Here is a 15,371-nt window from a genome sequence, read left to right as displayed (position 1 = left end):
TCTCCTCATGATTATTTTAACATGACTTTTGTTCACAGCATCCGACTTGTAAATAATAAAGAATTCTGATATTACATTCAGCGTATAAAGTAAGGATGCTTTTTAGATAGATACATGTCTGAATAGATGAAGATAGATAATAACATAGTAAAGATAAAGAAAACAGAAGAAAAGGAGGGCTAGAGAGAATAGAAGATAAGGAGGAATAGAAAAGGGTGGAAAGGAGGAGCAGACGGAACAGACGATAAGTGGGATTAAAGGGAAAGGAAGGAAAGGAGGAACAGAGAGACAGAGGTAAGGAAGAAGAGAAAAAAATGGGAGAGAAGAAGAGATAGAGAACAGGAGGGAAGGAGAGAAGGAAGGTAAAACAATAGATACACCCACACCCACCCACACACACACACACACACACACACACACACACACACACACACACACACACAAACCCGCCTACACACACAGACAAACAGACAAACAGTGTAATCCCCCTCGTCATCCATTTATACACGCATGCTAATTTCTCCATTACGGTTTTTAGTTTTGGTGATACGAAACTAACCAAAAAACATAACATGAAACGAACATTAATAACAGGCTGTGTGAAGGAGGGAAGGAAGGAAGAAGAGAAGAAGGGAAGGGAAGAGGAAGATGGAGGGAGAGATAGACACAACAAAGAAGAGGGAAAGGAAAGGGAAAGCGAAGGCAATTCCGATCTATTCCTCAGGTGTTCACAGGTGCAATTACGATCGGGGCGAAAAATGGAAGAGTGGCGAGGTATGATGGTGAATGTATTAACGAGTTGCATAATAACCTTTCTCTCTCTCTCCCTCTCCCTCTCTCTCTCTCTCTCTCTCTCTCTCTCTCTCTCTCTCTCTCATTACCTCTCTCTCGTTAACCATAAGTCTTCCTCGCTTAATATTTCCACATTCTGCTTTATATCTATTCTCCTTTATTCTCTCCTTCATTTATCCTTCGTTTAACTTTTCCCTCTTTTGCTAATTATGTTCTTTGATGACCTTGCAATCGCTCGTCCTGTTTATTGCACTTTTATCCTTGTCTGCTTTATATGTATTCTCTTTATCCTCTCTCCCTCTTTTATCCTTAGTTTTCCTGTTCACTCCTTTACTAACTGTGTCTATCTTCCCCTGACTTCACAATTGATTATCCTGTTTATCGCAATTTTATCCTTATCTGCTTTATATATATTCTCTTTATCCTCTCTCCCTCTTTTATCCTTAGTTCTGCTGTTTCCTCCTTTACTAATTATGTCTCTCTTCCCCTAACTTCACAATTGATTATTCCGTTTATCGGACTATTATCCTTATCTGTTTCTCTTTATCCTCTCGTCTTTATTTATCGTTAGTTTTGCTGTTCCCTCCTTTAGCAATTATGTCTCTTCCCTTGACTTCACAAATTGCTTATCCTGTTTATTTCATTTTTATCCTCATTTTGTACACGATATATTTTACTCTTTTAATCACGGGTCATATTTTACACTTCCGTATTAATGAATGAATAGATGAATAAGTAAACAACTCACTAAAACAAATAAATGACACCGTATTAATAAACATAAGTGCATTTCTATATCGTACTTGCTCGCAGTTTTATTATCACTATTATTATCATTATTACTCTTATTATTATTCCTCAGTAAGCAGACATTTGCTAGCCCTTTTCCTCTCCATGATAACATTTCTCACCTTGTTTATCTACCTTTTCCCATTACTTTACCCAGTGCCTCCCTACCTCCCTTATTCTGCCACGCCCTCGTCACGCCAACCAAGCCCCTCACCCTTCCCTACTGAACACATGTCTAGGAATAAGCCCATGTGAACCAGCTTAGAATTGGAGCCCATGTGAACCAGCTTACAATTGGAGCCCATGTGAACCAGCTTAGAATTGCTCTCTGTATCAGTCAATCAGGATCAATCAAACAGTAGGATTCTTAAGTGCAGGGAAAGAAGGGTAAGTCACTCGAGGGCTTCTTCCATCACGTTCTTTGGGAGTTATAGGTCAATATTGTAAGACACTTTGGCCTCTCACACCAGCTATTTCTAAAGGTCAAAGAGGGGGTCAGTCGGGTTCTAATGAGTGTTTCTTCAGGTTCACGGTACAGAGGAAGGGTCAAACTACCACCAGGGTCATAAAACTACCCTTGGAAATGCACTTAACTCCTACGAAAGCCTTGTCAAATAGGTGTTCTTGGGCGGCGAAATGTCTTATAATACGACCCATAGTCTTTCATGGACGGGAGACAACCAAGCCTATTCCCGTATTCCCAAACATATCGGCACCTATGATCGCTTGTCTGAAAATCCCGTATTCCTAAACATATCGGCACCTAAGATCGCTTGTCTGAAAATCCCGTATTCCCAAACATATCGGCACCTAAGATCGCTTGTCTGAAAATCCCGTATTCCTAAACATATCGGCACCTGAGATCGCTTGTCTGAAAATCCCGTATTCCTAAACATATCGGCACCTAAGATCGCTTGTCTGAAAATCCCGTATTCCCAAACATATCGGCACCTAAGATCGCTTGTCTGAAAATCCCGTATTCCTAAACATATCGGCACCTGAGATCGCTTGTCTGAAAATCCCGTATTCCTAAACATATCGGCACCTAAGATCGCTTGTCTGAAAATCCCGTATTCCCAAACATATCGGCACGTCAGTTCGTCTGTTTGAAAATCCCGTATTCCCAAACATATCGGCACCTGAGATCGCTTGTCTGAAAATCCCGTATTCCTAAACATATCGACACGTCAGTTCGTCTGTTTGAAAGGCCTGTATTCCTTAACTCATCGGCACCTAAATTTGCTTGTCTAAAAATCCTCTCGTAGAAGTCGCTCGGATTTCCATGGACTTTTTGTGGTCCTAGTGATAGTTTTACCTGAGTGACACAACATAAACGGGAAAGTAACCCATAAAAACCCGGTTAATCTTCTCTGTAGCCTTGAAAGATAGTCGTAATGCGAGCCCGATAAGTTTAAATATATATATTTTTTACAGTGAAGGAAGCAGCTAAAGGTAAAAAATAAATGAGCACAAAAAAAAGCCAACCCTGAACGTCATCTGGAGGAACGCCCGAGAAAGCAGAACGCCGAACCACTGAAGAAGATTACGTCGAGAATGGCCCGGCGGTCTCCTCGCCAATAACTGTGCTGCTCTCGGCCAGATTAGACGTTCCGTGGGCGTCCAGAGTGGCGGGATCACGGCCTTGTGCTTCTCCCTCCCATAACAGTTCACCCTGACCTGATTGCTCCCTTTATTCCTGCTCACTCTTTGCCAACCTCCCTCCCAGCAGTTCTACCCACTCCATCCCGCCTACTCCATTCATGGCACCCATTCCTTTCCTCTCTTCCAATCCTTTATTCCCATTTACGATCTTAGCCTTTCCTTCCCTTCCTTCCCTCTTACTCCCTTCAAAGCAGCTCTTCCTTCCCTTCTTTTAATTCCATTCACAACCTTTGCCCACGCCCTCCCAGCCATTCCACCCATTATACCATTTTTTTCTACCCTTGACAAGGACACAAGAAAAAAAGTATATGGTAATGTGCAGATTCTGTCTTTGATCTTTTTTCTAAAGCCCCCAAAAGAAAAAAATAACGAGCTGCAACTTATAGAAGGGGAAACCTAGATCATTAATTCCAGATACTTTCCAGCTCTTGTGTTTTGTGTCCTCTCATATACCACTTCACAGCAGCCCTTTCTTCCCTATGGCTGTACCCTCTACCAGCCCCGTACTTCCTACCTCACAGCCCAGTACACCAGCCCTTTCCTCAGTCCACAACAGTCCAAACCCTCATCTCGGCCCCTTTTACTTACTCTCTCAAACAGCCCATTCTTCCCCGTGGCAGACCCTAACAAACCCTTCCATCATACCTCACAGCCCAGTCCACCAGCCCTTTCGTCAGCCCACAACAGTCCAAACCCTCATCTCAGCGTCTTTCACTCTCACTCAGTCTCTCAAACAGTCCATCCTCTCTCACGGAAGACCCTACCAGACCCTCCCATCCTACCTCACAGCCCTGTCCACCAGCCTTTTCCTCAGCCCACAACAGTCCAAACCCTCATCTCAGCGTCTTTCACTCTCACTCACTCTCTCAAACAGCCCACTCACTCACTCCTCACCCACGCCAGAACTCCCTCCCTCTCTCACTCTTTCTCTCAGGCTGGTTTCCCCCCCTTTCTCTCCTCCTCCTCTCCAGACCCCAAGTAGTTTCTCTCTCCCCTCCTCCACCTCTCCCCCTCCTCCTCCATCTTCCTCCCCCCTCCCGCCCCCCTCCCCGGCAGTCCCAGCAGCCCCAACAACAGCACAATGGCAGGAAACTCAGACAAAAGCTCGAGTGTAAAATAACAAAAAGGAAAGGAAAAGAAAGCGAGACCGAGGAGGGGAAAAAAGTTGAAAAAAGAACAAACCAAAAAATGAAAAAAAAACTAAAAATATTTCTTCAGACTTTTAGAGAGAGAGAGAGAGAGAGAGAGAGAGAGAGAGAGAGAGAGAGAGAGAGAGAGAGAGAGAGAGAGAGAGAGAGAGAGAGAGAGAGAGAGAGAGACACACCCCATGTAACAGGAGTCCTCATTTCTCGTTCCTTAATCCCCTTGTGGAGGTAAATCTCTCTCTCTCTCTCTCTCAAACACCCACCCACGTAGCCTAATTAGCCCTTTACACCTGGATTTACTTTTTCTACGTTGCTATTATTATTACTATCATCATTTTTATCATTATTATTATTATTACTAACATTTTTTCCTTATCACTATTATTATTATTACTATCATTATCATTAACTATCATCATTATTATTACTACCATCATCATCATCATCATTATCGTCCATTTCGTAATTATAAGACGCTCAAGAAAGGGTAAGACGGACGGGACCTACACCATTTTTCACACCCTCATTAGTGGTTAAGGTAATGGGGTGTTTGGGGTGACACGTCGGGGGGTGAGGGGGGGGGTGACAGGTAACATGAAGGGGGGAGGGGGAGGGGAGGGAAGGAAGGGAATGGGAGTTTGTGTGAATAAGGTAGAGGTGGAGAAAAAGGGAGTAGAGATGGAAGGTAGGGAGGTAGAGAGAGAGAGAGAGAGGGAGAGAGGTACGTAAGAAGGCGTAGAGAATGAAAGTTGCAAAGGAAGGAAAGAGAAGGGGGTTGAGGGACGTAGAGGAATGGCAGGTAGAGAAATATATAGGAAAGCGGGGAAAAGGAGGAAGAAAAGATTGGAAAGAAAGGAGAGGGAGGGAGAGAGTGGAAGGTGGAAAGAATGAGAATGAAAGTTGCAAGGGAAAGAGGGGGAAGAGAAATATAGGAGTGGGAAGTAAAAGAAAAAAATATAGGGGAAGAGAAATAAAGGAGTGGGAAGTAAAAGAAAAAAAAGATAGGAAACGGGGAAAAAAAGGAAAGAGAAGGGAAGAAAAGAATGGACAGAAAGGAGGAAAGGAGAAGGACAGAAGTTTGCAATCCAGGAACAGGGGAATGGAAGAGGAAGGGAAAGGAATGAACTTCTTAAGGAGAGCTTCACTGAGGAGGAGGAAAGAAGGACGGATGGAAAATAAAACAAAATAAAAAGAGATCGAGAAGAAAGCTTGGAGAGAGAAGAAGGTTAGAAAGAAGAAGGGAAGGCAGAAAGGAGAAAGAGAAAGGGAAGTAACAGAAGTCAGGTAATAAATCAAAAAAGTGAGAGTGAAACAGCAAAAGAGAACGAGAGAAAGACCAACAGCGAGAACGAGAGCGAGAACGAGAGCGAGAGAAAGAGAGAGCGCAAGGGGTGGGGCAGCTTAAGATTAATCACGCCTTGCAGATTACACCATTAAAAAATATATTCAGTGCTGCCTCGACACGGGACGGCTAATGGGAGACGGTAATTAATGGATGAAGGGGAGGGAGGGGGAGGAGGAGGAGGAGGAGGAGGAGGAGGATAAATATGACGCAAGAAAGATAACCAAGAGAAAAGAGAGAAAAGTTATTGCGACTTTTATACTGTGAGAGATAAGACAATAAAAACGAAAATAAAAATAACAATGAATACAAGGGTGAAGGTTTGTGCAGTTAGGGAAGAGATATGAGAAGAAGGAGCAGGAGGAGGAAGAGGAAGGGAAGGAGGAGTTGGATGAAGACAAGGGTAGTAGAAGGAAGAGCAGGAGGAGGAGGGAAAGAAGAATGAAGACAAGTGGAGACGGAGGAAGAACAGGAGGAGGGAGAAGAAAAGAACAAGGAAGACAAGATAAGTAAAAGGAGAAGCAGGAGGAGGAGGAAGAAAAGGATGAGCAAAACAAAGGTAGAAGGAGGAAGAGGAGAAGGAGAAGGAAGCGGACAAAAAGACAGAAGGAAGTAGAAGGAAAGAAATAAAGAAGAGCGAGAGGAAGAAGGAGAGAAAAGAAAGGGAGGGAGGCGAGGAGGAGGTGGAGGACGAGGAGGAGGAGCAGGACGCAAAATATTCTAGACTTTGAAAGAAGAGAAAAGAAAGATTACTCTACAAACTTTCGCCGAGAAGAAAATTAACTCGCGCAAAGAAGATAGAAAAAAAAACTACGATGTTCAGTAAAAAGAAAAAAGTATAAAGGGAAACTCTTCTTGTGGTATGAGAGAAAAATATATTCACGAAAGAAAGTATTACGTGGAACAAGGCTAATCATCGAGGAAATAAAAGGGAATAAAACAAAAGAAAACAAAAAAGAAAACAAAATCACTTAAATCTAAAAATAGATAAAGAAAACGAAATAATTTCAAAGGGAAAAAGAGAAAAAAATATAATCAAAACAAAAAAATAAAAAAAGTATACACGAAACAAAAAAGGAAACAAAAACAATAAAGTAAAAAAAAAAACTATAAAAATATATAAAAACAAAAATAGGGATAAAAAATAATAAAAAAAAGTTCCCTCAGATGAAAATTATGTAAACTATGACAAACTTTCGCTCTCAGAAAAGAAAAACAGAAAGGGCTCGTGTGTCTGTTAGTGGAGGAATGCCCCCCAGCCGCCTCCCCTCCCCTGCCCCCCTCCGCCCCCCTAAAAAGTCAAGAAACTTAAGCCGAGATAAAAAGAAGGAGGAGGAAGAGGAGGAGGCAGGATAACAGGAGGTGCAAATGAGGGAATAAAGGAGGAAGAGAAGGAAGAGAAAAATGAAAGTCAAGGAGATGAGGGAAGCGGAAAAGAATGGGAAGCAGAAAGAAGGAAGGAAAAAGTCTCAGATGGGAAAATAAACTCTCTCTCTCTCTCTCTCTCTCTCTCTCTCTCTCTCTTACTCTATCTTTTTCTCATTTACTTCTTTCCGGTTCTCTCGTCCTCTCCCTTTTTCATACTTCTTCCATCCTTCTCTAGTCTATAAATTGATATTCTCGTCTTTATAACTCTCTCTCTCTCGCTCACCTGGTCCTAATGAGACACTAACGAGGTACAGTGCCAGGTGACCTCGCCACAGGTAGGAGAATCATATTTTTACCGTGTCTTCAACTCAAGTCTTAATGATGCTGTTGAGAGCAGTTGTATCTCAGGACAAGGATGTGTATGTTTGTGTGTCTGTTTTTATGTCTCTCTCTCTCTCTCTCTCTCTCTCTCTCTGATGGTATTTTCATCTGTAAAACTGTATAAAACATGTCTTGGTTCGTTCAATCATTCACACACACACACACACACACACACACACAACCTCTTCCCCTTCCCCCCAACACAAAGACACCTACCACCTCATTTCCAAGCACATAATTCTTCTTTTCAAACACAATATCACTTCCTTATACACAAAATCCAACCATTCTTTCTTAATCCCCAAAATCCAACCATTCTTTCTTAACCCCCAAAATATCCTGAAAACTAACACCAAACACCAACACAAAGCAAACAGAGAGAGAAACAAGAATGAGGGACAAAGAAGCAAGAAAAAACTACCCTCAAGATACAGTGAAAATCCTTGCATACCTCCTCGTCCGGTTCGCTCAAAATGACAGCATGCGATATTAGGTTTGTGTATTCCCCCGCAGCGCCCGGCCAGCAGCGTCCCCGTGCTCGCGGCGGCAAGAAATGTTTACGGAGGAGCGAAGGAGCAGCGGGATATCAAATTTTGTGGTTGGAAAGTATGTTTTGCCTGCGAAATTGAGGGCGGGAAGGAGGAGTTGAGGGGAGGTTGGGAGGATGGCAGGGGAAGGGAATGGGAGGTAGGGACGGAAGAGAGGGATGGGGAGGGTTGGGATGGAGGAAAGGGGGAGGGAGGGATGGAGATGGGATAAGAATAGAAGAGTGGGAGAGAAAAAAATGAGAGAGAGAGAGAGAGAGAGAGAGAGAGAGAGAGAGAGAGAGAGAGAGAGAGAGAGAGAGAGAGAGAGAGAGAGAGAGAGAGAGAGAGAGAGAGAGAGAGAATGTTTCTTCCACTTTTGCACTGTACACATTTGAAAAGAACGTTGCCTCTCTTAAGTGTTACACAACAAAGGGACAAGAACTCACCCTCCTCCCACTTCTCTCTCTCTCTCTCTCTCTCTCTCTCTCTCTCTCTCTCTCTCTCTCTCTCTCTCTCTCTCTCTCTCTCTCTCTCTCTCAGACATGAGAAGACGCAATTTAAGAAGAGGCATGAGAGAGAGAGAGAGAGAGAGAGAGAGAGAGAGAGAGAGAGAGAGAGAGAGAGAGAGAGAGAGAGAGAGAGAGAGAGAGAGAGAGAGAGAGAGAGAGAGAGAGAGAGAGAGAGAGAGATTTACATAGATATACATAGAAAATCAGACCACACAGACCCCATGGTCCAGACAAGGTGGTCTGTCCTTAAACCTAAGTGATTTTACATTAATCAGATGGCTCCAACACGTTGCATTTCTACTCTAGTTGATATTAAGTTGAAGCAAGTGACGGTCGAGCTATTTTTTGAAGGGGTCAATCGAGTTACACTGGACCACTGATGGTGGGAGCTTATTCCATTCTCGCACTACAACGTTGGTGAAGAAAAATTTGGTGCAGTCTGATTTTTTTTTTTTTTTTTTTTTTTTTTTTTTTTTTTTACATTGCAGCCTATTGCGCCGGTAGGCTTCTTCCCGGTGGATCCTGATGGTCGGTCCAAGGCTTCTTTCCGGTAGGTCCTGATGGTCGGCCCAGCCCGTTCTGGCGCAGGCGAGTGTTTATAGTGGCGCCATCTTGCATTGGCTCATGCTGCCCTCCCAGAGCTCATCTTTGATCCTAGAATCTAGAGTCCGGGTTGATAGGTGGTCTTCTGGACAGCATGTGGGTAGTTTTAAGCCACTCGGCGGCGGCTGAAAAATCCCAGCTTGGTGGCACCGGGCGGGGATTGAACTCGCGTCCTCCTGAACACGAGGCCGTTACTTTGACGACTCAGCCACCGCCTCCCCACATCTGAGTTTTATGCCATTGTTCCTCGTGCGCAAAGTGTCATCGATTATAAACAATGTTGATCTGTCTACATTCGAGAAACCATTAAGTATTTTAAAACATTCGATCAGTTTTCCTCGGAGGCGACGTTTCTCAAGAGAGAACATGTTAAGGATAGAAAGTCTTTCTTCGTAGGATTTGCTGCGCAAGGAAGGGATCATTTTCGTTGCCCGACGCTGAACACCTTCTAATTTAGCAATATCCTTTGCATGGTGGGGAGACCAAAACGGTACCGCATATTCCAAGTGGGGTCTGACTAAACTATTGTAGAGCGGAAGTATTACATCTTCATTCTTGAATAAAAAGTTTCTTTTAATGAAGGCCAACATTCTGTTCGCTTTATTTGCTGCATCGATGCATTGCTGTGAGAATTTTAGGTTTGACGCGATTTTGACCCCCAAATCCTTGACGCATTGAACGCTTTTGAGTTTAACGCCGCGCATTTCGTAATCGAACTTCTTATTCCTCGTTCCAACTTGAAGGACCTGGCACTTGTCTACGTTAAAGGGCATCTCCCATCAATCCGACCAAGCCGAAATTTTGTGCAAATCCTCTTGGAGGCTTTGCCTGTCTTCGTCAGTGAGAACCGAGTTACCAATCTTTGTGTCGTCTGCAAATTTACTAATGCGATTACTGAGTCCAACATCCACGTCGTTGATGTAAATAATGAAGAGCACTGGGCCAAGAACCGAGCCCTGAGGGACGCCACTAGTGACCGGCGCCCACTCTGAGTTAAATCCGTCAATCACTACTCTTTGATGTCTGTTGCTCAACCATCCATTGGTTTACTTGACCGTCAATACCTATTTGCTTTAATTTGTAAAATAATTTATGATGTGGGACTTTATCAAACGCTTTCTGGAAATCAAGAGACTACGTCCAGTGATTTGGTTACGTCATAAACGGTGAAGAGGTCGTTATAAAAGGTTAATAGGTTTGATAGAGAGGATCTTTTGTTTCGGAAGCCATGTTGTGAGTCCCCAATTAATGAGTGGCTTTCAAGGTAACTCACAATTTTGTCTCTTATTATGCCCTCAAGTAGCTTACCTACAACCGAAGTTAGACTAATGGGCCTGTAATTACCTGGTACTTTTTTGTCTCCTTTCTTATAAATCGGTGTCGCGTTAGCCTTTTTCCAATCCGAAGGGACGATGCCTTGTCGCAAGGACATATTGAATACGATTGTGAGAGGAGAGTATTTCGTTCTTTGTTTCTTTGAGCAGAGTTGGATATACACTGTCAGGTCCAGGACTTTTATTTGTTTTAAGTGATTGGAGGGCTTTAAGGACTTCATCGGGTTTTATTTCAAAGATAGGCAATGCATGCTCGGGATTTACATTAGTACTGGTGTTGGTGGTGGGAGGACTGTTATTATTAAACACCGAGGAAAAGTAATTGTTTAATAGGTTTGCAACGTGTTGGCTGTCAGTCACTAGTGCACCGTCGCTGTTTGTTAAGGGTCCAATTCCACTTCTGATCGCCTTTCTGTTGTTTATGTAACTGAAGAAGGATTTCGGATTATTTTTACAGTTGGCTGCAATAGTTTCTTCATATCTACGCTTTGCCTGACGTACTTATCTGTTTACTCGTCGCCTGGCATCATTATAGAGTCTAATGTTTTCGTGAGAGAGAGAGAGAGAGAGAGAGAGAGAGAGAGAGAGAGAGAGAGAGAGAGAGAGAGAGAGAGAGAGAGAGAGAGAGAGAGAGAGAGAGAGAGAGAGAGAGAGAGAGAGAGTGAGAGAGAGAGAGAGAGAGAGAGAGAGAGAGAGAGAGAGAGAGAGAGAGAGAGAGAGAGAGAGAGAGAGAGGCCTATATGAGTTGAAATATTAAAACAATAACAACGACAACAACAATAAAATAATAATAATAATAATAATAATAATAATAATAATAATAATAATAATAATAATAATAATAATAATAATAATAATAATAATAATAATGATAATAATAATGTTGATGATGATGATGATACTAATAATGGTCGCAGCAGGAGCCTAGGCGTTACCTGCCCTTAATGAGAGACGTCAGGTGAGCCGGAAGACCAGTCATGTGAGGTAATTGGTGACCTCATGACATGCCCCCCCCCCCCATCCCCTCCCCCTCCTATCCAATCACTCCCCCTCCTTCTGCTCCCTCAACCTCCTTCATGTCCCCACTACTCCAATCCTCCTATCCCATCACGCCCATCCTTTCTATCCCATCACCCTCATTCTCTGTTCTACCATCCTTCTACGATATAACTCCTTCCCCATCCTTCACCTCTTCCCTCATCCTTCTTTTCCTTATCCTCCTCTTCCCCATCCTCCTGTCCCATCATCCCTATCCACTCCTCTGCCTCACTTCTGCACAAATTCTTCTTTATCTTATTGTCTCCTATCCTCCATCCTCTTCCCTCCTTCCCCCAATCCTTTGCTTCTTTTATTTCCATTATTCTGCCTCTCACGCCATCTTCTTTTCTCTTATCCTACTTCTTTTTTATCTCCTCTTGTCTTCCTTCTCTCATCCTCCTCTCTCTTCTCTTCTAGCCTTCTGCCTCCTCTATCATCCTCCTTCTGTTTCCTATCTCCTATCTAATTATCTCCATTTCCTTTCATCTCGGCATCATCGTCTTGTCTTCCTTCTCCCATTCTCCTCTCTCTTCTCTTCTAGCCTTTTGCCTCCTCTATCATCCTCCTTCTTTCTCCTATCTCGTATCTAATTATCTCCATTTTCCTCTCTCTTCTCTTCCATCCCTTCGCCTCCTCTCTCACCATACCGCCTCCTTCCTCAACCCTCCTGCCGAGACACCCTCCCTTCACCCTCTCCCTCCCGACGGCTCACCTGCCCGCTAACTTGCCCGATTAATTAGGTCTCGGCCGGGCAGCATGCAACTCAATTTAGAATAACCGACGAGGAGGAAGCCGAAGAAAGGTCAACACGTATATTCTATCAGACAGCGCGGAGGAGATAATAATAGTAATCAGGGTAGTATTAAAAGTGTATCAGAATTACGTGTTGATATTGAGGTGACGTGAAGTTAAATAGAAATCACGTGACCTGTACAAAAGGCAACACGTATATCATATTAGACAACGCGGAAAAGATAAGAATAATAATCGTAACAGTATGAAGTGTATCAGAATTACGTGTTAATATTGAGATGATGTGAAGGTATATAGAAATCACGTAGATAATCATACTAGTTATATATTAAAAAAGGTATTCAGACAGTGTGGAAAAGATGATAATAATAACCACGGTAATATTTAAAGGACATCAGAATTACGTGTTAATATTGAGATGAAGTGAAGTTAAACAGAAATCACGGAAACGATCAACGTAGTTATGTAAAAAAAAAAGTATTTCAGACAGTGTGGAAAATATAATAATAATAACCACGATAACATTAAAACCACATCAGAATCACGTGTTAATACTGAGATGAAGTGAAGTTAAATAGAAATCACGAACACGATCAAAGTACTTATGTTAAAAAAAAAGTATATCAGACAGTGTGGAAAATACAATGATAATAACCACGATAACATTAAAACCACATCAGAGTCACGTGTTAATACTGAGATGAAGTGAAGTTAAACAGAAATCACGGAAACGAACAAAGTAGTTATGTTAAAAAAAAGTATATCAGACAGTGTGGAAAATATAAGAAGAATAACCACGATAACATTAAAAACCACATCAGAATCACGAGTTAATACTGACATAAGCGAAGTTAAACAGAAATCACGTACACCATCACAGCAATTACACCAAAAATACATTTCTAGAGTAACATTTCATGTAGGGATTCCTCTTCATTCCCGTTCCCTGATGGAGATTGGCCGGGAGGGAGCAGAGGTTTGGGGCAATTAGCCAGCCTTGTTTGAAAACCAATCAGGGACTCCCGGCTGATTGTCGCCAGCCAATCAGAACAAATTAAGAAGCCGCGCCTAACCACTGGCCGCTTCCCGTAATCACAGCTCGGCAGGTAAGCAAATCACGCACTTGATTGTACGTTGGGAAGAGACCTGGGAGGGACACCTGATTACGCGCAGGTATCAGCTCTACCCACACAGCCACGCCCTTACACACGCACATACATACATATATACATACAGCTACCCACCACCCACCCTCATGCCGCCCCTCCCCACATCCCACGCACAACCACGCCCATATAAACACTTCCTAAGGTACACCCATACACAAACTATATATAGCCACACACACGGACACATACATACACAAACACGCACCGTAGGGCCAAGTTAACGCCCCCACACGCCCAGACACACCCTTGCTCACGCCCATACGTCAACATATTCACGCCGCACAGCCCACGCCCGCAGCCCACACGCCCACTCGAAGGCTCTCTCCTCTAGCTGTGTCGCCGGAGGACATAAAAATTTCACGAGGGAATCAAGACCGCAAGCCGCTATTTCTGTACCAACCTCCTTCTCCTCCTCCTCCTCCTCCTCCTCCTCCTCCTCCTCTTCTGCTGTTCCTTCTCCTCCTCTTCTCCTCTTCCTCCTCCTTCGCACTGTTTGCCTCCTCTTTCTCTATTGTTTTCCTCCTCCTCGTTCTTCTCTTGTTTCTCTCTTCCTTGTAATTGCGTCCCGTCTCTTCTTTCTTTCTTTCATTCTTCTTCTGCTTGGTTGTTTTCCTTTTCTTTTACATTAGTTTCCTCCTCCTCCTCCTCCTCCTCCTCCTCTGACGTTGCTGCTGCAGAAACTCTCTTCTCTCCTTTCCTCCTCCTCTGAATATTGTACACATCTGCTAGTGTGTGTGTGTGTGTGTGTGTGTGTGTGTGTGTGTGTGTGTGTGTGTGTGTGTGTTTTACTTCAATTTCCATAATGGTGTTGGTGCCGAGTTAGGTTTGTGTGTGTTTGCTTGTTTGTATCCAAGTTTGCCTGCACTAAGAGCTTGTAAGTGTGTGTGTGTGTGTGTGTGTGTGTGTGTGGGTGTGTGTGTTGGCTTTGGGTTGTTGGGGGGGAGGGGGTGGGGGTCTGTGTGTGTGTGTGTGTGTGTGTGTGTGTGTGTGTGTGTAGGCATTGGTGTGTGGGGGGGGTGGGGTGGGGCGTCGGTGTGTGTGTGTGTGTGTGTGTGTGTGTGTGTGTGTGTGTGTGTGTGTGTGTGTGTGTGTGTGAGAGAGAGAGAGAGAGAGAGAGAGAGTGTGTGTGTGTGTGTGTGTGAGAGAGAGAGAGAGAGAGAGAGGGGGGAGGAGGGACGAAGTGGCAGAGGCATTCCAATTTCATGCCTTTATCTGAATTCCTCCGCAGCGGACAACTTACTGCCAATACACCTGCTGTAAACGTTACCTGCAGCCTCACCTGACGGCCAGTACGTGTTCTCTCATAAAACAACGACTTTAATACCATAGAAAACGCAGGAAGCACGGGGTGAATAATGCAGGGACGAATAAGGGTAGACTACGGTAGAGTTTGAGATGCGAGTTCGAGATTTGGAGTAAACCGAATGCCTTCAGATCTCATTCCTGTTTTCTTCTTATTTAAGCTCACTTTAAAGGTCATCTACACATTGATTTGGAACTCTAGGACACACACACACACACACACACACACACACACACACACACACACACACACACACACAGCCTTGGTTACTAATACAGCTACTCCCAAAAGTCCCTTCCACGAATCACTCTTTCCTTATTCATCGTTCGGCCCCTGAATGACAGAGAGAAATCCAATACGCGGCGATGTGAAAGCAGTATTGATCCTTCAGTCCGAACGTCACAGCCTCAATCTACTATCCCTTTGACGATGATGGACAGATTCATATACTCGTCCTTCGTTGGTGGTTTATGCGTCTTGTAGGACATCCTTGAACCAATATATAAGTAAAAGGTACATGAAGTTAAGTTGAGGGTATAGGTTACAGCTGCGCGTGGTCTCAGTGCTTATCTTAGTCGCATTAGCCACTGAGTCTATGGTGGGTATTGAATGTAATGTGAAAGTAAAGTAATACCAGGTTGCAATGTGAAGTAATC

General features: G+C 43.5%; 1 long non-coding RNA gene across 1 annotated transcript; it reads right to left on the bottom strand.

Annotated features, from left to right (window-relative positions):
• Positions 1 to 1,887: 1,887 nt before the first annotated feature.
• LOC126984508 (uncharacterized) lies at positions 1,888 to 4,227 on the bottom strand. Its single transcript, XR_007736876.1, has 3 exons — positions 2,768 to 4,227; positions 2,486 to 2,532; positions 1,888 to 2,438 (listed from the first exon to the last, which is right to left on the bottom strand). It is a non-coding gene; the product is annotated as an uncharacterized LOC126984508 (long non-coding RNA).
• Between the last annotated feature and the right edge of the window lie 11,144 nt (positions 4,228 to 15,371).

The sequence above is a fragment of the Eriocheir sinensis genome, chromosome 5 (assembly GCF_024679095.1).
Source record: "Eriocheir sinensis breed Jianghai 21 chromosome 5, ASM2467909v1, whole genome shotgun sequence".
NCBI classification, from domain to species: domain Eukaryota; kingdom Metazoa; phylum Arthropoda; class Malacostraca; order Decapoda; family Varunidae; genus Eriocheir; species Eriocheir sinensis.
The sequence above is the reverse complement of the archived record's forward strand: the minus strand, read 5'-3'. Positions and strand labels throughout refer to the sequence as shown.